The sequence below is a fragment of the Gallus gallus genome, chromosome 7 (assembly GCF_016699485.2).
Source record: "Gallus gallus isolate bGalGal1 chromosome 7, bGalGal1.mat.broiler.GRCg7b, whole genome shotgun sequence".
NCBI lineage: Eukaryota > Metazoa > Chordata > Aves > Galliformes > Phasianidae > Gallus > Gallus gallus.
In genome coordinates, this window is record NC_052538.1 from 26,320,880 (window position 1) to 26,344,965 (window position 24,086).

General features: G+C 44.6%; 1 protein-coding gene across 13 annotated transcripts in view; it reads right to left on the reverse strand.

The window, feature by feature from the left end:
* The window catches only part of SEMA5B (semaphorin 5B), a 252,209-nt gene that overhangs the window by 156,489 nt on the left and 71,634 nt on the right, over nucleotides 1–24,086 (reverse strand). For 10 of the 13 annotated variants that reach the window (XM_040704228.2, XM_040704230.1, XM_015289991.4 and 7 more), the window contains one exon: nucleotides 19,336–19,396. The gene's annotated coding sequence lies outside the window, so the exon portion shown is untranslated. Of the gene's footprint in view, nucleotides 1–19,335; nucleotides 19,397–20,256; nucleotides 20,348–24,086 lie in introns of all 13 variants that reach the window. The other 3 variants (XM_040704227.2, XM_015289989.4, XM_040704226.2) reach the window with 1 other exon arrangement.

Consider the following 24,086-nt stretch of genomic DNA (forward strand, 5'->3'; position numbering starts at 1 on the left):
GTTAAAGTGCAACAGAGTTTCACCAAACACGCCTGTGGTTCTCTGTGCTTTTTGCCCCTTTTTGGCAAGAAAAGACACTTTTGATAGCTTGGCTGTTTAATAAAGAAATTCCTCAGAGGGTCTTCATTGTGAACATGCAAAAATTCACTGACAGCTGCTGTGAGGGTTGTTCATTTTTGGGATAGCACTCAGCACTTAGACAGGAAGCATGTGAGGAAAAGGTACAATTCATTAAAAGCAGGCCCGGTTCCAAAGCGTACATTATAGTACAACACATGGCACGGAGACAGCACACTCCCATTTCAGCTACCTACATGGACAGGCAACCAATATTCCTGCTGTTGTGTAAGGCAAAGACATTGCACCGAAGCTGAGTCCCACCACTTGCAGTTCCTCAAAACTACACCACTGTGATACATTCCTCTCTGAAAGACACATCCTGCTTTCCCACGTGGTGCAAAGCCAAGCCAGATCTTTGCATTCCTCATCCCATCTTTAAAGCAGCTGTCAGACAGAATGCTGTCTCTCTGAAGCGCTCCAGTCGTCCCTCAGCACCGCAATGCTGAAATACAATCACTGTCACTGGGAAAGATCTCCCCTAAGTTACAGCAGGGGAAACCCAGTCACAAAGATGCTAAGCCATCCACTTCAGAAATTCCTGCTGCCTGAGTGGTGACTATTTTACCTGCTTTACAGAAACACTCAATCTCCCTTCTACCCCTTCTCCCTCCCATGTCAGCAGACACACCTGAATGCTTTCATGTGCACCCACCTTTGTCTGTCCTCACACTATACTACAGAAACATCACCGTCGTTTCATGCACTGTACCCCAAAGCTCCATCCCTGCCATAAGGTACCATGCATGGGCTGCTGGCGTGCAGCTACCAGACCCCACAGACTGCCAGGACATGGGGAAGGGTCAGTGGGGGAGAACTAATGCAAAGCAATCCCATGCAAGCATACTGACACACATGCCTTTCCTGCTCCTGCTGTCAAGGCTTTTTGTCCATCCTGAGCCCCAGATGAGTCTGCACAATAAACCTGGCAAAGTGTCAACAAGATTTCACATAGGTTCACACGAGGGTGCACGCACCAACACCCTGGTCATGCAGATTGGGCAGTGCCTGGCTCAGCACCACGCACGTTGACAGTAAACATCAACGTATGGGTGGAAGAACTGATGGCTGGTCACAGCTGTAACAGAAGTCCCAGGTTTTGTGCACTTGGGAACTGAACCCTGGCTCTTGTGCTGAGCGTAGGACCTTCAGAAGGGGAAGAGGGCAGTGCCTGCCTGTAAGGGGGAGTGGTCTGCAATTTTTCACAATTAGAATACGCAGCAATGGTTGAATGGGTTTATATCTGAAGTATCAAAAAGAATATTTTTGCCTGCCTTTAGAGAAAATATCATCCTAAGCACTAATTTTTATTTAAGCAACTGGAGAGAGCAGTCTAGAATGAAATTGCCATCTGAATCTTAATTATACCTTCACACTAAAACACTATATAGCAAATTACATGTAAGATTAAAAAAAAAAAAAGGAGTGATATTAACACATAATGAGCCTCATCAATTACCATGGATCAGGAAAAGTAGCCCTCATATTACTGAAATGGTTTCATTTGCATGACTGGATGATTCAGATTCTCCTTGGTCATTCATTCAAATCTCTCCAGAAGTGACAGCCACAGACAAACGGTCAGCAGAAGGCCTTGCCTTAAAATAACAACATTAAATACCCTGTTAGTTACCCTCTGGTTTTACAGCAGGGAAATTCAAAAGACGTTCCACTGCAAGCCTAGGGTGGAACATAGACCTCTATCCATTAGAGCTAACAGTATATGTATATAAAATTAGTAGGATTTTTACAGTACAGCAGTATGTAGAATGAGTTGCATATCTGAGTTAAGTTCCCCATGGACTCAGCCACTTATCAAAACAGGAAACGTATTGAGGCAGCATAGCAAGGGATGGACTCAAGTACAGAATCATTTGTACAGGACCCCAAAAAACTAACAAGCAAACACAAAGCCACCACAAAACAGAGCTGAGGCTCATGTTTAGCCACAGTCTGGGCACTGGTGATGAGCAGCTGGCAGACCTTAGTCTACCTAAGCACATATAGGTAAGACACACTGAGATACTTCCTCCAGTTTTGCCAAATCATGGCTTCCTTACCCATACTGCAAGTTTTCCCTGGCTGTAACAGCATCAGTTGATGATGACAAACAGCAGGACAACTTGTACAAAGATGCAACTCAGGAGCTGCTCGACATTGCTTTGGACATCACATTTACCCCTTCGTTTTAACACTCCTACTCAAGAGTTACATTATTTCCCTGCTTTGCGGGGACGTTAGGAAAATCCATTTAATACCGTTGAGCAGATTAAGATGCTGGACGAATATCTATCACTGAGCTCATTCTGACTTGAGTACCGCGCACATCCATAGGCCAATCTTCAAGACACTTCTGATGACCAACAGTGACCGATTACATCTAATGAAAACTATTTTAGAAACACATTTGAGTCAGGTACCATTCATTCATTTCCAGATTCAATCAGCAAAGCAGTGGGGGAAAGTTTGTTTCCTTTGCCTCAGATTAAAGGTTGCATCTGCATGGAAAATTAATCACTTTCTGCTGTCAAAAAATGCTCCAAAAGGAAAACTGATGGACTGGCACGAGGTTGACGCACAATAAACAGATACCCACGTGCCTGCAAGCACTTGTAAAGATTAAGGATGAAAAGGGATGTTCTGGAGATACATGGAGATACCATCACGAGTAATGAAAGGAGGAAAACAAAGGAGAAATCTTATTTTAAAAACGCACTGTGGGGTGTTCATTAGAGACTGGGACAGGGATAAACTTCCAGAGGAAGCTGTGAAAATTTCATCACTCGCAACTGGATGTAAATGAACCTGACAAAGCATCCGAGAACGTACTGTCATGTATTATTATTATTTTTTTTGGCAGGGAAATCATAGAGATGACCTAAAAATCTCTCTTTCTATCTGATATTCTATTCCACAGCTGGGATTATTCTGAGCCACTGGTCCAGCAAGGCACACCACTGAACCCAAAATGCTAGCACAGGGCAGATGAGGGCAGGCAGGGCCAGCATATCCCTGGGATGCCAGCATCACTCACAAGCACAGCTGCATAGAAAAGAGCCTGCAGTCATTTATCACCTTTAAAAACTATCTGTCTAACAAAGCGACTGCCCGGCCAAGTCCTAGCTTTAAATCAGGAAGGTGGCAGGACATCCACTGCATCCCTGTGCATCCCTTGTGGCCCACGTGCATCCTTCTGCCCTGTGTCACTGCTGTCCCTGCAGTGTCCTTGTGGGCAGCTGATGACCAAGCACAGATAATGACTCCAATTAGGAGGTGTGAATGTCGTTCCACTCCCCCTGCTCTCTTCTAGGTCAATATGAATGTGTTTGAAAACTACTGGCACAGCAAGTTAACAATAATTCAGTTTTAATTTGCACTCTGTCATCTCTCTTTTTTTTTTTTCTATAGGCGTTAATAGTTTAATTTAACAGTTTTAAGTGCTGTCTATATTACCAAGACACATCATGCGTATTTCAGATTTGAGCGTTTGCATGGCACAAAATAATATTTCATATTTATATTGTGCCTTTCATGCCAAAGATGCTGAAAAGTGTCTTGATTACTACATCTGTACAGGAATCAACTCATTCATCACTGCAAGCCACCTCTAGGCTAGCAACTTCATCAGTCTTGAATAATTTAGGATGCTGAATTCCCTTTGCTTTAGGCATCCATATCCCCTGCTCTGATCAGTGGGAATCTCCCCAAAATGTCATAGAATCATAGGACCGTTAAGGTTAGAAAAGAACCCTAAGATCATCTAGCCCATCCGTCAACCCATGTCCTGTTCTAAGGGTCCTGCCAGCAGTTGACAGCGGTGCATTACCATGCGATTCCCAGTTGGAGCACTGTCTCACCAGCATCCAGGGGCCAAGGAAAGTAGCAGGTAAGTGTGTGGGTAGGGAACAAATGTGCCAAACTTAACAAAGATCCTCTTTATTTTTGAGTGCATTATCATCCACGATCATCACTTATTAAAAGCCTTTCATTTATAAAGTCTTTAAAGCTTAGTTTAATAACCTGCAATCATTACTTGAATCACAAAATTTGCTTTTTATTATATTGTGTAAATGAAGCACTGTAGCATTTAATGTAAATTATTTTTTTCCTCTCACTTCTTTATCACTATTTCTAAAGCCACTGCAATCATGTGCTTTTCTCAATCTACCCTAAAAATGCAGAGCACAATATTTATAGCCCAAAGTAATGCTGCTCCTGGGGTCTAAGTACAAAGATAATAAGCCAGCCTTTTCCAGATACTTTCTGCCAAGATGCCCAACTGAGTGATGGTTCAGACCATCACCTCTCTCCAGGCTCAGGTTCAAGGTTCCCATATATCTAGGAGATACCACAGAACGTCTTGGGTTGGAAGGGACCTTAAAGATCATTGCACCCCAACACCACTGCCATGGGCTGGTTGCCCCTCACCAGCTCAGGCTGCCCAGGGCCCCGTCTAATCTGGCCTTGAGCACCTCCAGGGATGAAGCATCCACAGCTTCTCTGGGCAGCCTGAGCCAGTGCCTCACTGCCCTCTGAGTGAAAAGGAGGTTTTCCATTATTAACACAATATCTCGAAGAGATTTTCCTTTCTCATCAAACTAAAAATTCTAAGATGGAAATGATATAGGCGCAAACTGAGAACCCAACACCAATGATGGCATCTCCTGTGTTACAGAAGAAGGCACGATGGTAATGAATCATCAATCAGATTTGTGGCTGGGGACTGGTCAAGAACTCAGGACAGTGAGAAAGACATTTGTCACCAATGGAATACTTCCCTATTTCACTGAGCTGCCAGAATGCCACTGAGTGCAGCAACCTGCCTGGGTAGATGTCACAAAAATGCTTATCAAACCCAAACCTAGTCCACATCACGCCTGTATCTATCAGCACCTCCTGCTGCCAAATTATGCCTCTGAAGCCCTGGTGAGACTTGTGGCAGCAGCTCACCTGCCCTCCACTGAGACCAGTCCTTCTCTGAAACAAACCAAAAACATCAGAACACCTGGAGTAAAACCAGAAGGAAAAACAGAACAGGAGGAAAATTAAACACTGGAAACTGGTCCAAACTGCAAAACTGAGAGATGCAGATCCAAAATCTGGAGCAATTCTAATCAGGGTTTTGGTTCTGGCTCATCTGTAATTAAAATGAAGTACAAATCTGCCTGAGACAGTCAACAATCTCAGCTGTTTTCGAGATCTGGCTTTCATTAATTTCATTAACATCTTAAATGCATTCTTATTGCTTGTTCTTATGCTGAAGAGCAAGCGAAATAACAACGCACCATGAACCAGTTTATCTTTGTCTTCGCAGAGGAGCAGATGTGGTACCAGTCTCAGGGGCATGCAGGCCCTTTGCAAGGAAAACATCAGCAAAAGGAGCTGTGAGCATGGAAATCTTCAGCCTGGGAAATAAATAAATTGAAACCAACACTTTCATCCATACCTCAAGCACTCTGGGGAGCAGCACCTGCTTTACCAGTATTCATCAGTGTAACAATCTCAAGCTGCAATACGCCATTCTTGCTTCAGAGAAATAGTCCAAAAGACAGAAATCCTACTGAGCCCTTCATACCTGAGCTGGGACAGCCCTTGCCAAGAAAGGCATTGGCAAACTGAACTCACCAAAGGCAAATCCAACAGGGCTGGGAGGGAAAGGAAGCTACTTACAATGTACACGGTCTGTTGGGGGCACGGTTGGGGTCTGGACAAGCTTTTGATTGACTTTCACTTGATCAAGATTCTTTTGCCAAACTTCATCTCTCATCCAGAGGGAGATGAGTTACCAGAGAAGCGAGCTAGAGGGTGCTGCAATATGCTGGGGCCGTGGGCTCTATCCGTGCAGTCCTGCTGTTCAGAACCTCCTGGAATAAATTAACTGCTGGGGCTGCGAGGATGCTGATTTGCTCTACTTGGCATAAGCAGATATTTTGGTACATACAAGGGAGATGATGCTTCCTGAGACCTGTCATCCTCCAGTGTTCACACCCACTGGCATGATCCATAACAAAAGAGATGAAAGAACAAAATAGACTTGCTCTGAATATGACTTTTGTGCTACAAATGAAAATTGATTTTAATTAAGCCAACTTGCATACATTATAGCCTGCCCATAAAACTTAGAATCACCTAAAAATTCCCATCAAATGCAAATCTTCCTCTGTGATTTATTTGTGCCATTGTGAGACGGGGAAAAAAGCACACAAAGCAGCGAGAGCTGCAGGCTGAAGTAAACAGTGTGTCAAAATATACGAAACAAGGAAAAGACACAAAAACGAGAGAGAAAGAGAGATGGAGGGGACAAACTCCCTGGCTGGAAACTTGTTGAGCGTTTAGAGCCAAAGAAGAGTGGAAAGCTTGCAGAGGAATTTCTATGTGTAACCTACTGACTCTGCCCTATTTCCACTCCCAGCATCGCCTCCATTTAGCGAGAGGATGAAAAAAAAAATCGTTTTGGGGGTAGATGGAGGATTAGATTTGTGGTTTGAAAGGTCATTGCCTAAAACGAGCCCTGCAGCGAGCAGAAGGGAGCCCTGCAGTTGGTCAGCTCGGCGTATCCCACACTTTGAGGAGCCTGGCAGTGAGGTAATCCCCCAGGAATGTGTGCGCGGTTGGATGGCTGTGAAAAGAGAGCGGTCAGCTACCAAAGCTCAGTGCTGAATATTCACGTCACACACACACAATCATTTTTCTTGTTAAGTGTAGAGAAGAATGGGAACATTATAAATGCGGTATCTTTTCTGGCTTCAAGTTTAGCTGCTTTAGAAAGATCTGCTCCCTCCCTCTCCCCCCCTCCACCAGCTGTGCTCCACCTCCATCCCTGAACCAAATCTGCACGCGTGGAGCTTTAACGACATAAAAAAAAACAGAGGGAAATGAAACCTAATGGAACTTAAGGCAAAGAGCAAGAAGCTTACAAGAGAATGATGCAGCAAATTGGGATAAGTGTTTAAAAGTCACTTGTCTGTACAAAAATGGCACCTTATTGAATGCATAACTCCCTGCTTGGGCTATATACCACAGCCATGTCACATTACCCAAAGCAACTGTTTACCTCTCTACATGCTGAAGAGTCATTACAGCCACAGCAGATTAAATCTGCTTTATCAATGCCCTGGCTACTGAAAATATCTCTACCTGCCCTAGGCACTTTGCAATGTGTAGCAGCCAGACAGAAGGAGTGAGGATCAGGTGTCCCTGCCCAAAACTCAGACACCTCAGCAGAAAGTCTCCCACTCACTTTATTAAAGTTTGGATTAAGCTCTAATCAAGAGGGAAAAAAAAACAGTACTATAATACTTCAGTTTTCTGATTAATTGCCAATAAGACTAGACAGATATGTTCCCTTTTCATTTTTCTTTTTCCTTTTGACTGCTTCAACCCCCCCTGCGCTGGCATTCATCTGCTCCATTCCCTATAAGCCTGTTCATCCCATACTTTGCCCAGGGACCTCATTCTTGTGCAGTTTTCCTACATGGAAGCAAGGCAGCAACTGCATATAAGTTATTTCAAAACTAATGACATCTGCAAGAGTGGAGAGAACTAAACAGATCACGCCTCCCCTTTGAAAATAATACTTTTTCCATTTTCTCAAACTGAACAACACCACACTGAGTTTCTAGGTCAGTAGACTCCTGATTATGATTAGCTTGAATGACACATTTAAGCGCGAATCTCTCTTCTCTTGTGGGAAACAACCAGTTCAAACGTAATTCTTGGCCCACTCTGGTACCTTTAAACTCCTCGTTTGACAAGAAGAGAGAAATAGGAGTGGGACAAAAGTTGCCAATCCACTTCAAAGCTTCTACTGCATTTCTGGGTAAGCAAAATCTAAAAAGCATTCATGTACACTCTCAGAGAGATGAAAACTCATTGGGAGCCAACCGTCTGCATCTAAGCAGCAGAAGACTCAAACAGGTCCTCTGTATCAGAGACCAGAACACAAATTTATGGTAAATTTATTACAAACATTATTCTTCAGCTTCTAAACATGTCCTTACAGCTGTAAATAACTCCAGTGCAGAGATCTACAACAAGACACAGCACTGGGAACAGTTGTGGATAGTGCCACATTTCCCCCTTAAAAGATACTGAACTCTCCACAGATATTAACTGACCAAACCTGACAAATCTGAGTTGCGTTAAATCAAAGCCCTGCAGCTCACCAGTGGGAGAAGTGAAATACAGCACAGTTAAGGGACTTCCTGGGATCCTTCCACAAATCTATGACTGTAAGGCACAATTCTCTTATCTGTTGAAGAATTTAGCTTCCATACAAGACCATATCTGAAATTTTATCTCAAGGCACTTCATAACAGGATATGAATGGCCCACTTCACACAAGGAGGACCACTCTTTCTCATCATGTTAATGAAGGTTATTAACTCCCATGGACAAAAGGTGCTTGCAGGGCTTCTATCATTACCTACATGACGACAGCTGAGTCTGCTCCTGGTTGGACTCTGAGTAAGGCTGCCCTCACTGGAATTCCTGCATCTCCCACACAAGATATCCAGGAAGCTGATTTTAGAGAAGTCCACATGACATTACTTTTATTCTTTCCAAACCAATGCAGTTGCACGTGTTTGGAAGGAGACAATCGGGCTGTGGTTAAAAAAAAATTACGCTACTAAAAAGTTATTTTCCTTCCAAATATCTTACCAAGTTCGTTAATACCTTCTGCTGTTGGTGAAATGATCCCCCATTAACATTTCAATTTATTATTGCTGCTCCATTAATGAGACCACAAAAAAATGGAAATGAAGCCTATAAATACGCTAAGAGTTAAAGTCGGGAATCGTAACAGCGTGTGCACTTTATGAGTAATATCTCCATACTGCTAGCATTCAAAACAGCAAGGAAGGATGGCTCTGCAGCACAAGCATCCAGCTTAACAAACAAAGCCCCAGAAAGCCTAAACAAAAAAACACCATAACTCCTGAAGCTCTACGTTGAGATCTCAACAGAGTCAACTAGGTCTTAACCCCTGCTGCAACAGATGGATGAACTCCATGCAGTTCTCTGTTGAAATGTGACTGGGGATGGACTTTCTCAGTGAAGGTCACTGGGACTGTAAAACTCCAAAGCAAATGCTTTGGGAGAAAGGATTTCTGTCTGCATCCTTTGTTAATAAAACCTTCCCCCCCCCCCCCCCCTCAAGTCTAATTGTCACCACCTCACACGGTGCTGGGGGAACTGATCCTCTTGGTGGCACCTCATGTCCTCCACGCAAAATGGCAGGCTACAAACAGAGCACAGCCATCATGGGAGACCCTAATGGGTCCTTTAAGATTCCTTTAAGAAACACATTTAATGCCAGATAGCCTTTAAATCCATCAGGCCCCCACAGTTCCTCTGGTGATCTGTTCTCCTTCTAGCTGTGAGTATTCTCCATGGTCAAGAAAAATCCCTTATGCAAATGGCATTACTGCAATTCGCATTGTCAATTATTAATATTTCACTTCTTGTCTTCCAAACTTTTTCAGAGAAGGAAGAAAGCTTGTTCCCCTGGGAACAAAAACACCGAATACGGTGCCTTGCTGAGCCATGAAAGGAACAGTCCCTTCAGCACAGGGATGTCATATCACGTAGCAACATTTTTGTTTCTACATTTTACTTCTCTCTAGTGATTAAAAATGATCGACCCTACCCTGTTCTCTGTGCATAGCTGACAGCACTGGGCTTATGCTAAAGGAAACGTGGAGTCACACAAACATGAGCAGTATCATCTCGCAAGGAACAAACTTATAATTATTACATTGATTTTATAATTTATTTTCCAAGAAGCTCAGATTTCATGGCAGGAATTGGCCCTGGGTCCCACTACGTTGCACTCCGTGCTGCTTTTAAGCACTAACAGCAGAAATGATCTAAATTAGACAGTTTGCCATGGCAGTAATAGCAGGCTTGAGAAAAAGAATAAAAAACCAACCCAGACACCTTCCGATGAAATAAAATGAAAACATAAAAAGCAAACTATTTAATGAGAGCACAGTCCACTTCAGTAAGTCTAGTTATTTGATAAGCAGGCTGCCACCATCAGCCTTTTATCATCTGTGGAAATGCATGATGGAGCTTCCCTGTTTACTTATGATTTCAAACCTTTTCTTCCTGATCAACATTAGCATTTCTGCTCCAATGCCTACAACGACACCAATGCTAGCAGCTCGCCTCAATCCCACCTTTCAGAGCCAGTCTGAGCACTGACAGCCCGGCACGGCTCGGTGGCACATACATATGGCACACAGATTGGGTGGTTCAAGGCTGTTAAATGTACTTCCTCTTCTGACTTTGCCTAAAGGGAAGGAAAACGGCCCCTGCTGAGAGTGTATGTACATAAAGCTGTAACAAATGTTTAATTTTAGCTGATCTGAAAGAGAATTAGTCTGTGCATTCTGCACTGCCAGTTCCTACTGCAGCTGCTCAAATGAGGTGGCTTTGAAGGGTTGTTAATTCCTGTATTAACGGTCAGAACTCCTTGCCGTTACCGAAACAGCCTCCCAAGTGTGTTCCAGTCTTTCTTTCCCACATCTCTTTCAATTCTTTCATTATAAGCAGATAAAGTCATTATTTGGCTGAAGAGGACCTCAGTCCAACACATGCTTTATCTAGCTTTATGATTCACTAGCATTTTTTTTCTTCTGTGTAAACAAAGCTTGTTTCATTAAAAAAAAAAAGGGGGGAGGAAAAGAATTAAAAATGGACAGCAAATCCCAGGGAAACTGCTGAAATGGCTACTGCGTGTGTGCATTGCTTCTGCTAACCAGTTAGCAGCCACAGGTAGGAAAGCCTCCGATCTGATTTTTAAACTAGGCTGGTGAACACTGTTTTGCTCTCCATCAGAGCAGTTTTGAATGAATTAGTGGTCTGCTACAGTTTGAGAGGGCAGTGCTGCCAGATGTTATGAACCTAAATCAATTTATGCAGAACGTGAAGCATCACATCGTGTGTACCTTACACACTGCGCAGCCTTTCGGTCCCATGGCAGAGACTTTGGTACTAAGTTTAGGGGTACTATCAGAACAACTCCTCAAAAACTCCATGGAGACCTGATTCCCCTTGAACTGGAGCAAAGCAGAAAGTTATTCCATCAAAATCAGCTCTTCAGCACTAAACTTCAGCTCAATTGTGCTGGCTAAGGCTCTAACTCTACTATCTACAGATTGGAAGTTGCTAAGAATGGACTATTTTTATACGCTTTAACATATATAAAACGTGATTGAAACGTAGGCAGAGATTCATCTCACCCTACTTTATTCACCTGCATGCTGGGCTAGACAAGGCAAGGCAGCGAGGCACTCAGCATCTCAGTGGGATGGGATCAGCACTGCCAAGGGTCAGCTCCATTACCCACATGAAGCCTTCTGGTGAGTCACCCTCTGGAGATGCTCATCTCCTCCCCTGACTATACACCAAAACCGCATTAGGATAGATCATCCGGAACAGCTGTAATAAAATAATCTTCCAGTTATTCAAAATTCTGATCCTTGTCCTTCCCCCCCCCCCCCCCCCACATGCTGATTTTGTGCCATTATAGACCCACCAACTTTTGCAAGGTTATTCATAAAACTCAAACCCATTCGGTGGTAATAATAGCTCTGAAGTCATGCTCAACTGGACTGAAAGATGCTGAAGACACTGTGTAGAGGAGTCCCAATTTCTACAGAAAACATGCCCAAAAGGTAAGGGCCTTGTAGACCATCCCTTACCTATGGCCTTTTATTTTTTTTTTGTCCAGGTTATACCTGGATGAACCCGCTGCTGACGACAGTGGTTGTCCCAGCCCCAGCTACCCCTAGTGTGGTCTGACACAAAACAACAGAGAAATACAAGGAGCTGTACAAACCCCTGTTGTGGGATGAACTATCCCGGCTGCGGAACAAAGGTAGATACTATTCACTCTTCACTGCACCACATCCAGTGAATTTTGCTGGAGATTTCAAGAGTTAATAAGTTGCCTGTTTCTGTTTCAGACTTCAGCAGCTTGAAGGCTGTATACAGAGAGGCATATGGAAACAGTATCTGATCTAAAGCTAGAAACAAAAGAGCTTATTTTCCCTGATCTGGCGAAGAATCCAGTAAGCCTCTTGGGCACATAGTTGAAACCCCAATAAGGACAGTAAAACCCTTCCTGGAATTGCAGGATCAGGAAGAAAGCAAGAAAGAAGAGGAAAAGGAGTTGTTGAATTGAGTGTGCTTGAGGAGAGCTTTAATCAAAGGCAAGGCGTGGATGCTTGGCAGACACTGCAGCCTCTCTAGCGGAGAATTGCTCGGATACATTGGGTAAGGAACCATGACTGGGGCTGCATTTCAGCCTGGGACACCCCTTTTCCCAATCTGCAAAAATGGTGAGAAGTCCTTATGAACAAAACTTAGTAGATGAGATGTGGGTCTGTAAGCAGCATCTCCAGGCACACAGCTCCCCCAGGGAGACCAGTAGGGGCTTCCCAGCCAAAAGGCAGGAGGGCAGGGCCCAAATGCGTGGGACAAAGCCGTATAAGGATGAAATGACTACGTGCCCTTCACCTATCTCTGGAGCAGTGCAAAGTAATTACCAAGTTTCTTGCTGCAAAGCAGAGCTCAGATATATTGCTTCTTTACAAATACAGACATTTAATCAGAGAACATCAAGAGAAGTTGAGCCTTTGTTTTGCCCTTAGTAACAAAAAAGGCGTCCCACAAAACAAAATCCCTCCTTCTTTCATTAACCACAAATGCACTGCTTCCACTGGGGGCCACGCTCCCACTTTGCTCCAGTTTGACAAACATCCCCTGCACTCATCCCACCTTTCCCCTCCCCTACCTGGGGAACGTGGCTGCCTCCAGAGAAGTTCAAAAAGAGATGGGGGAAGGAATAAAAAAAAAGTTAGCTCATGTAGCCCAGAAATAACCAAAAAAATGAAACTGTATGCCTTGCCCCCAGTGGCTCTGGGACTTGGAGCCAAACCAAGGCCAGGAGAACAGAATATTGCTCTTTGTGAGCCATAAATAAATAAATAAAGGAGCGCTCTCTCTTACCCTTCAGAATATGATTTCTAAGGAGGAAGAAATTCCCTGCGGAGTTTATTATGTGCAGATGGGAAGCGTGCCTCCTAGAGAACCGCAGTGGGGGTAGTTTTCCCTTTGGTGATTTCTTCCTTACCTCTCCATCACTTCTTTATTCATTCTGCAATCTCCCTCCCCTCCGCTCTGCAATAAGCGAAGCCACACAAAGGAACATGCAGGTAACTCTGGCTTCAGCCTCTCAGAGCTACACAGCATCTCCCCTTTCCTATATAAACGATCAGTGTGTGGCCTGGGTTTCATTTGCAACTGTAAATGAAACAGGCCTACAACTGTGTTCATAATCCTCCTTAATTGAATTTCTGTGACAAAACCCAGACAAAATTATTGCCCTCAAGTTAACAGTTTGTGCGAAGTAGCCAAGGGTTCCTGGGAAGCTTTAAAACAAATGCAGGACAGAACTGGAGACCACAAAGCAGTTATTTGGTGTTGGTACCACTTGTTTGAATGAGGGGAGGTTTAAATGAAAGAACAAGGTCATTTTAATGACCTTCCTGGCCTAGGAATCCAACAAAAGCCAAAAAGGTGAGAATTAAATAAGCAGAGAAATAGCGTGGGTGCAAACCAGCTGACACCACTCACACAACAGCTACTGGAAGGAGATGTCAGGCTGTTGGGGCTTTGGAAAGTGGAGCACCATTCCCAGCTTGGCTAATGGAGAGATTTCCCACCAATCCAGTGGTTTGCATTGAGGCTCACATCCCATTGGAAGGGTTCTCTCCTTTAAAGTCATCCACTCCATCACTTGCTTCAACTCGATCATAGCTTACATGGTGCTCTGTATATTCACTAATAGTGATGTCAGCCTGCTAGTAAAATGTCTATGCTTATTTTTAGAGTGTGAGAAGCACCACCAAATGGAAGCAGAGAAGCAAAAAGGGCACTGCCCTGAAGGGCGCTCCCACTGCTTGCAGAATACGAGAATTAAAGCCTATCATATTACCAAAAAATCAGTGTTTGTTATTCTTTCAGATGATGCAGATGTTTTTTAGAAGGATTGGGCAAGGCTTGTGTGAACAGAGATGCCTGTTTGTAAGAGCTAATTTGCGTCATATACCATGTACTCGGACATACACCCTTTTTTACCCTAAAGTACCATGTTTCAGTCATCGCTAAAGTAAACTAGCCAAGTTTACTTTACAAGGACCAAAGCAGAATCTTCATGCCTCAATTCACACATATCTGATGGAAGCAGGGAAAAACGTGTCATCCCCAGGCAGTGCCTGCCTAGGTTACACCCCACATGCTCTCAAAAGTTAATATCCTCCGCAATTTAAGCAGAAGGCAAGGCTACAAGGGAACAGGGAAGGCTGAAGTAATGGAAAGAGAAAACCCATCATTTCTCAGCATGTACCCATGTCTTGTGTCCCCAGCGCTCCCAAGGCAGAGTCAATGGAAATGTAGGGGTAGAGGAGGCTGGAGGGGCCTCAAACAAAATTCCCTCCAGTTTAATTACTAAGGATGGAGGTAAATGTTCTTAGAGGTAATTAAATGAGCAATACCATTCAGAGAAAGGCAGGCAGAGACCAGACCTCATTTCCACAGGCCTCCACACGGCTGCAGGACAGCTTGCTTCATCCCCACTCTTGCTCTCAATGCAAAGCCACCACCACAAGCCCTCGGGAGTGGTTTCCAATGGCACTGGGAAAACACCCAGGCCCTACTGCCTTCCTCAGCACCTCCGCTGCTCCACGCATTCCAGCGACTGCATTAACATCTGCTTTTGAGACATTTCTCACTAGTCCTTGGGCCTGTGCCACTTTAAGCAACTTTTTAAGAACACCTTTTCATAGCTTGCAAGCTCTGGTTTTCCTCAGGCCACAAGCAAACCACACTGAGCAGCACCAGGGGCAAAGCGAGAGCAAAATAAGCAGATGTATACACACATGCACACAGCCCCTGAGTATGCATAGAAAAAGGCACAAGGGGATAAATTCATCGCAGTACTTGCCACCAGTGGGAAAGGAAAGAAAAGACAATATTTCTGAGGGTGATGAAACGTTTCAAGAAAAAGCAATATATTTTTATGTACTTGTAAAATCCATTGGCAATGACTTTTCTGGTTAATTGGTTTCATCTTATTAAACTAAAACCTATTTGTAAAATCCAGATATATTCAAGCAGAAGCTCAATTCCTGCACCAAAAACCAATACAGCCTTTCGAGGAAGAAAATTAAGCAATGCAAACCGGTTTCCATTAGTCTGAAAGCACAGCACTTGCTGTGCGTAAGAGAAATGAAATGGAGTGCTTGACTTTTCTAAAAATGCACTTTGGAAAAATCACAGCACTCATTTCCCTCAAAACTGCAGCCCTCTTCTTCCCCAGCCCTGTGAAAACTGATAAAAGTTTTGGCCCAATTACGCTGATTTATAAATCAGCCTTCTGCTATCTCTCCCTGCACTTGTCACGTTCAATTTCTTCCCCCTTATTAGACCGCTCTCCTCCCTGTTAAATAGTCCCTCTGTCTAACTTGCCAAAGAACTGCCAATGGGCCCCTCATTTTACAGAAGAACAGACCCTGCTTTTCCAATAGGAACGGGTCTCTAATGTACCATGGACACAGCACAGTGAAGCATGGTAATTTGCCTGTGTTAATGATGCTACTTCACAATGATCAGGAAAACAAAAATCTTTAATAGCATCCCATCCTTCTGCAGCCTGTTGAATTCAAAACCAGTGCAAATGAAACTCAATGTCCTCTAAGAGATGAGCTCAAAGTGCTTGCTGTCTTCTTTTTTTCCCCCCACTCCCCTCCAAATCCCTAATCAGTGTGGAATCACTACAACAGGTGGTTTGGTGCCAGGAACAGGACATAAAATAATAAAAAAAAAACAAAAAAAACAAGGATTTTGAGATGTTTTAGCAGTTTAAAAGCAAAGGGTATTAGGAGGGAAAAAGAAAAAGCCACATACGTAAATATTTTGGATATACCATGCTACTATACGTGTGCATTATTCCCACTGCTCAGTTATTCTGCTTTGCAGGAGAGATTTGCACAAAATACCACTCCTTATAAAGGTGAAAAGAAGTCACTGTGGGAAGGACAGAGGGGCAGTCTGCATGTGCCATCACTTAATTCAGCAAAGCGCTGAGCTCTTGAGTGCCAAATCAATCCTGAAAAAAGCTTTCATCCCCAGTCCTCATCAGAAGCTTTTCACTTCTTACAGTTGGGTTCCCCAGGCTGCCTATGTAGGCAAAACACTGATTGCTTTGGCCAGCCAAGGCCTGGTTGCTCCAAGAAGTCAGTCTTCAAACACAGCATGCTAAGCTACACAAAGGGAGAAACTCTGCTCTCAGACGTGGCCAAACACAGTGGGCAGAACTGCACTTTGATGGCACTGTTTGGTGTGCACCAGAAGGAACCAGGTATCATAAGCAATCATACGGAGCATGTTTGGTAATCTTTCAGCACTGCTGAGAGGTTGGGGATTAGCCTTACACATAGGTTTATGAAAAAGGATGGACCAGTATAGTTCACAATATAGCTCATATTAGCCAATGCCAGGCTCCTGTGGCAGTTTCTAAGGGCTCCTATGACAGCTTCCAGTTGGCCAGTTGCAGTTTTGTAGATTCTGTAGCTGTGGGATTGACACGCTTCACACCCTTCTTGTCCAAAACTTCTCCTTTTGGTACAGCTGCTCAGAACAGGAGTGGGACTTGAGTTCAGCAGGCTGCATCAAGGCAGAATTGCTGAGAAATGAGAGCCAAGCCATTTTGTTGCTACATTTATCCACAAATTCTTCAATTCACGATGTCCCACATTTAACAAAACCTGAGACAAGTCTCCTACTGCAATTAAGTGATTGCTTCCGCCTTAGAGTGTTTGGTGGTCTTTTTTTAAGATGATTCACCTTAGAGTTCATCAGTTGATTGCCTTATTGTCTTAGGAAATTAAATGCTTACCACAGGAAAAGTTTAGCAACCTGTGTTGAAAATAAGCTTCCAAAGACTCTCTGAGTACCTGTTAATTCAATCTAGAGTAGCACTCAAGGAAAGTACTAAAATCTTTGAGACAATGCCACACACCGCATGTTAAAATTTCCCACAGTTTTTGTATCCTGAAGCTGTTCTTTACTGGTGTGTCTGCTTCAATTAAAAATTGAAGATGCATGATCCAGTGGCCAACTCAACATTTCCTTTGCAGTAAGCATGGCTACAGCTCTGGCAACGCAGCTTTGGAAGGGACATGAGCAAATCAGCATTTGATTTCCCTTAGGGGCCAAATGATTTATTGCAATTGTAAGCATTTCCTGGATGAGTAATTTTGATACCTTTCATCTTCAGTTGTTGTGGACCTTGCCAAACCGAGACTACAACACCAAGCAGCTATTTATCACTAAAGCCAAGGGTGACTCTTCAGAGGCCTAAGGTTTGAGATCTGTCCAGGCAATCTCTCTGAAGTCAAGGGAGCCAAGGACAAACTCCCAGCTGTGACCCAGCACAGGTGCTTCTCTGGCAGGGCATTGCTCAAAGCTTCTTGACAATTTGAAAGAGGCATTCTGCCTTCCAGAGGCTGAGAGCAAAATAAACCTATCTCAGGACAACATTCAGGACAGCAGCGGAACAGGCAGAGATGTTCTACTGGGAACTACACTTCCTAAACATGCCAGTATGTGAAATCAAGAGAGCTCCCAGTACTGGTAATGAGGAGCTATTCCCTCATCCTGCCAGTGCCACCCCTCCTGCAGGGTAGCAGAAATACTGGAAGCAAAGATGAAGGGAGGTCACAGAGTAGATACACTGGCCACAGCCAGCTTTCACTGTACCCAGACAGATGCCCATGCTTCAAAGCCCTAAACCATGCAGGGATGACACCAAGAGTGGCTTGCTGTCATGGCTACATCCCCTTCTGCCATTGTCTAAAGACATCGCAATGCCAGAAAGAGAAGACCAGAAAGGCTGGAGGATCTGACCTAACACAGAGTTTCATCTCCTGGTGTCTCTCTTAAACCAAACTCTTACTGTCAACACTATTGCTCATGCACAGAGTTGCTAACACCACTCAGCCCAGTGGGGTTGGTTCAAGGTCTCTGTCTTACCAACTTAAGTCACCATGAATAATTTCCCCTCCAGGTTTTGCAAGATGAGTTCACAGGTGCCATCATTACATTCATTAATTCTAAAACAGTGGTATTTCTTTCGCTTGCTACTTGCCAGGCAGATACAAGCACAGGGGCATGCAGCTGTGAAGTGCAAACCACAGTTCCTATCACTTTGTTTTGTTATTCACTCACCTTTTAGCATGAATTTTCCTTGGGCTTTCTCTTTTGATCTACTCAAGAAAAATGGCCTCCGCTATTGATTAAATTACAAATTCCAATGGCTGGTGATTGAGTTATATGATAACACCTGCCGAAAGACATTGACTACAATTGAAATAAAAAGAAAAATTAGCACTCTCTTTATTACAAATGGTTTGAATGTTGAGTAGCTGACTGAATTAAATGGAGATTGAGTAGATCTGCGAGAACTGATTAGGAAAAACAATGCAGGATTCGGGGAAGTGCTACCAAAATGAACAGCTCACTAATTCACCTAAAGAATAGGTGGAAACAGTTGAGGAAGAAAATGAAATTCCATCTTTTTCAATCATCCAGGAATTCAAGCCCAGAACTGCACAAAAGCTTCCCTCTGTGGTAAGACCTGCCAGATACCCAACTCTGACACCAACTGACCGAAGGCCAACAAGTACATGATTAGGGCAGCCGCTCCTGTTTTAATCATTCAGCTTCTTGTAGGCCTTTTTAATTAGTGCTATCACAAGCAAAATAAGGTTCTTGGCCTTTGTTCTGTGCCTGGGAACCAACTCCATGCCAGCTTTTGGTAATGTATCATTGCATTTTATTCATTGCTCATCTACCCTAATGAGGTCTTTTTATTTTTGTCTACTTGTGGCATTTCCAGCAATACTGACAGATGTCTTGGGCTTTCTTCCTGCAGATTAAACAACCGTTATAGCAGCTTTTAAACAAGACATTAACCTGATAAAGCAAAGCATCTAAAATGACACTCCCTATTTTAGAACCATGTCATCTTCTATTCACTTCCTTGCAAGCTCATCGCAAGGCAGAGTCTAGCAAAGCCCAGCAACGATCTAGAAAGAGTGTGAACACGGCAGTTAAAGAAGGGTTGCAAGCATTATATTATATACTTACAGCCTCTGCATTACTGAAGCGTCATATTTGAAGTCAAGCACCAGGGAAAGTCCTTAGTAATCTGGGGAAACATCAGGAAAAGAGCCATCAGTGGTCATTTCTAACCATATCTTCCATCTGACAAAGAAGATAGTTTAAGATCAAAATTAGACACTTTGGAAACAAAACGTAACAAACGTATTATTTAAATTTAATCACAAAGTAGTGTAAAAGCTGTCCTAAATGCTCATCTGAAGTCTGCTTTAAAACTTGTTTCATCTGCAATTCTTTGTTTCACATTTCCTTTCTGCAAAGATCCAAGCCCACAGATTTGCTAGCAGCAAATGTTTGTAGAAACAATAAATATTTTAACACTCGAACTTACAAATTGTGAAACCTTGCCTGCACACTCCTGACTGCTTTATCCTTATAGGAGAGACAAGGAATTGCTCTCACCCCAGCTTCCAAGCAAGAGATTTGCACCAGGGAGAAAGGCACACTGTGAACACACGCCCTCCTCCCCACAGCAGCATTCTACTTAGGGAGATGACCACCTACACCAGCCATCTCCCTGCCTCTTCACTCACCTCTGTCTGAGTCAATGGCATACTCCATTCAGCAGAACTACTCCCCCAGCAAAGTCAGTTAAGGATTAGTAAAGCCCTTTTTAAACCATACAAGTCAACCCAGGTGCTGCAGCCAGCTGAAGCCCACACCATTTGCCGTGGGTCACACAGCAAGCTCCAGGGGGCAAGCAGCTAGCATGCCACCTGTGAGCAATAGCCCTGCCCTTTAACACCATAGCGATGCACAAAACGAACACACCTGCTCCAGACACATTGCAAAGGCTATTTTCTTCATTTTCACCCACCCGTCCTGTATAAAACCCTCAATTCCACCCTAATAAGTTCTCTTTTGGCTCTTGCAGCACCCAAAGCTTACCCTGTGGCTGAGCTCTTGATGCTAAGCTCTGTGCAGCCCTCGGACACGGCTGTCTCTGCTCCCTGGAACTTCCAGGCAAGAGATCAAGGAGCTGAACGTGTAGGCAGGGAAAAGACAGAGACAGCAAAAATCAGAGGACGCTTCTGCACAATGGTTTGCGAGCACAAATCCCACTCAGCCAGTAAGAAATGATTCACTGCGAACAGACTCTGACCCCACTACCTATTATGCTCAACGGCCGATCTCGCTGAAATCATTTATCTCGTTATTTACACGGCTTCCATCAGAGCGATGTCTGAGCATTCCTGAACCAGATGGGTTTATCTGCACCGCGCTCCTGAGAAGGAGTGCATGCTGCTAGCTCTGCTGCACAGACAAGGAACGGAGACACTGAAAAGACAAAAGGGTTTTCCTGGGGAAACTGCAGTGTGATCTGCCAGAACCCTGCATCGTGCCATGGGGCTCCCGGGGTTAAGGTGCCATGCTCAGGGACAGGCCATGGGCAGGCCCATCACCACTCTGCTAAAGCTCATCTGAGGAATGGGTTCTAACTAGCGTGAGTCTTGCAGAAAGGAAAAAGGAAGAAGAAAAGAAAAAAGTCACAATAATTGTAGCATCATCTGAAAAACGCAAACTGCAGTAACAGAGGAACCTGTCGCCCAGTCCTCTGGGAGGGCTGCAGCAATTGTTTTCTACATGAAGCCTCATTTATCACCTTTTCCTAATCAAGAAAGCACTCCCACCACACTTTCCTGCCATGTTTTAGGACTGGGACACAGGTATGCACCCTCACATTTCTTTCCCTCTCCTACCAGTTTTCCCCTGTAGAAGCAATCCCAGGGGGTGGCTGAGGATGAGAAAGTTGCCGTAGCTTCTATCAGGGCTGAACCCTGAAGGTGGGAAACCCCTGGGACAACAGATCACCTCACAAAAGGACTCAGCCTTTATAACTGGGTTTCTCTTGCTCTTTAGAGTGACAGCAGTGGAAATGCTTTTAGAGGTAGCCCAGGTGGCAGTTCAGAGCCCATAATATCAGGTTGCAGTAAAATAAGATGCATCTGTGAGCTCAGACCTCTGGAACCTGTGGTCTCTCCTAAAAAGCAAACCACCGGACTGCAGTAACCCTTGAGTTTGGTCACCCGCAGGATTTCTGGTCTGCAAACCACAGAACTCTACAGATTCACACTGCCTTCTGGCCACAGAACAGAGAGTTCCCTAAACTCACCCTTTGATCTGCAAGAAACTGAGCATTCTCCTCAAATTACTTGTCAAGTTACCTCTCAAGTTACAGCATGAAACCGTTCCCATCTCTCCATTAAAGCAGCAGATAGACAGATGGGATCATCTTCATCTTTTGGCACTCTGGAAGTTCCTCCCGCATTAATTTTAATGGGGTGCTCACAGCTCCTGCTCAGGTTAAAAGAATCAGACCTGCCAACTGCATTCAGCCTAAAGCAGGGAAATCTCAGTTCTAGAAGACCCTCTGCAGCGCTGACACAGAGAAGAAGTATGATAAGAGAAGGAGAACAAGGTAAGATCCTGCAGAGGAGGAGGGCAAAGTGCTCGCTGCCCTTCTCTATAAGTCTTCAAGCATCAGACTGGTGCTGTACCAGAGCCACCCCAGCAGCTGCATCTCTTCTCTCCCAGAACGGTTCAAGTCCAAGGCAGGGAGTTGTTGCGGCCCTTTTGCAAATTCAAAGAAATCAGTGTGCAGCGGACGGATGAAACACCTCCCCCAAGGTCCCTCGGGATGTGCACATCTGCAAATTGATCCCGCACTGCCCCAAACCCGGCCTGCTGCCCTTCCCTCCAGCCCAGCCTAATTCTCTGAATTTCATGATGATTCAAAATTCTATTTAAAACCCCTACAGCTATGGGTGTGTGCGACGCATTAAGGCTGAGCCAAGAAAATTTGAATTAAGCAGCTCGTGTTGGGATTTTCCTTATGTTCTCAGTAATAGTGAAAAATGGAGCTGTGAGGGTTTCACTTCAAATGGAAAAATCAAAAAAAAAAAAAAGCTGTTGGGTCTTCTGTGCAGCGATGTAAACCACCCTGAAGGTAGAACAGCAATGCCTGTCTTCTCCTTCCCAAGGAACCAGTCTCCTGAATGCTGCAGTGGCAGCCACCAGCCTGGCACGGCTCTCCCAACATTGCTGCTTGCTTACAGGCAAGGGCTGCTATGGTGCAGGAAGAAATGGGCCCAGAAAAGTGGCTGTTGGCATCTCCTGCTGCCTCCCAACATAAGGGAAGCAGCAGGGAACGACTGCTTGTGGAGATGGAGGGCAGTGAGGAGAGCCAACAGAGCTCAGGGACCACAGCCCTGGTTTACTGGTCAAACCACGCTAAGCTCTTTAGGTAAGCTTTATTATTGCAGATGGTATTGCCTGCCCTAGATCTAGTGACCAAAATGGGGTTACTCTCTGTAATCCTGCAGAGGCTGCTTATAAATCAGGGAATACTTCACCTCTGGACACATGGCACCAACGGATAATAATGTAAGTGTGCAGCGTTTTACCATTAATAGGTATTTGCTTGGCTCAGGATAAACAAAAATAGGGTCAGGAACTCTGGTCCCGTGTTAGAAGAGCCTCAGCCTTGGGGCAGGCAGATCACGCTGCCCTCTACAGCGTTGTGCACATGGTCCATGTGTCACAGCAGCACGTAAGCTGGAGTTGCAAAGGTGGCAGTGGGCAGCTGTGCACTGGGGGAGCTGCAGGAGGAGCAGTTCTCTTGCAGAACTGCACATGCAGCATTTGTTCCCAAAGCCCCGCTACTCCATCACTGAGCATTCAGCATCCATCCCACAGAGCTGCAGGGCAGGAAGAAAGAAGAAAAGGGCAGCAATGAGCACGATCTGCCCCATCCCACCCTGCTGCACTGGGCCAGTGGGGAGCGGGATGCTGTAGCCTGCCCAGAAGGACATAAAGCAGTGGTGATGCAGAATGGCCCTCATGCCCTGGTGCTGCCCCGCACCCTGCAGGCACCTGGCACCTCCCAGCCCCACCAAAGTCACCGGACCTTCTGCGGAACAGCAGCAGGAGGATTGCTGTGAAAACAGTTTTTATAGAATCATAGAATGGCCTGGGTTGAAAAGGACCACAATGATTACCTAGTTTCAACCCCTCTGCTATGTGCAGGGTTGCGGACCACAAGACTAGGCTGCCCAGAGCCACATCCAGCCTGGCCTTGAGTGCCTCCAGGGATGGGGCATCCACAGCCTCCTTGGGCAACCTGTTCCAGTGGTTCCAGTGGTTTTGAAGGCGTCAACTCCTGAACACAGACAGGAAATAAAATCTGCTTCCATCCGAGGCTTTCCACGTTTCTCAGGCATCCAAGGGATGTCCTTTATAAAACATGAGATAAGTACAGGCTTGTTTTTCAGACCGCATAACTGTGCGGTTCCTTAGATACCAGCAAAAGCCTAAAGGCAGGTCTTGGCACCCCGTCCCTTCTCATCCACTCCTTCAGAAAGTTAGTGCTGACTTTGACACTGACATGATGAGAAATGGGGAGGATCGGTGCCGTTCTGGGGAAGGCGCCAAGCTCTCCTTAGCACCCCCACCCTGCTCAGAGCAAAACAAAGCAAAAAAAAAAAACCAACAAAAAACAGCCCTCCTGTTTGCTACTGATTAGGCAGCCGAATTAAAACTGATGAAGTGATTGGATGGGATCCAAAGCTGTTTATCTGCACATAAATCACAGACATGCTTTACCCAGCCTGCATGGATTTACCGAGCTAGGGGAAAGACCTCTTATTCAGAATGCTGATTATTACAGCAATTAAAATATCAATGAAGCAAACATTTTGGGGAGGAAGCTGCTAGGGGCT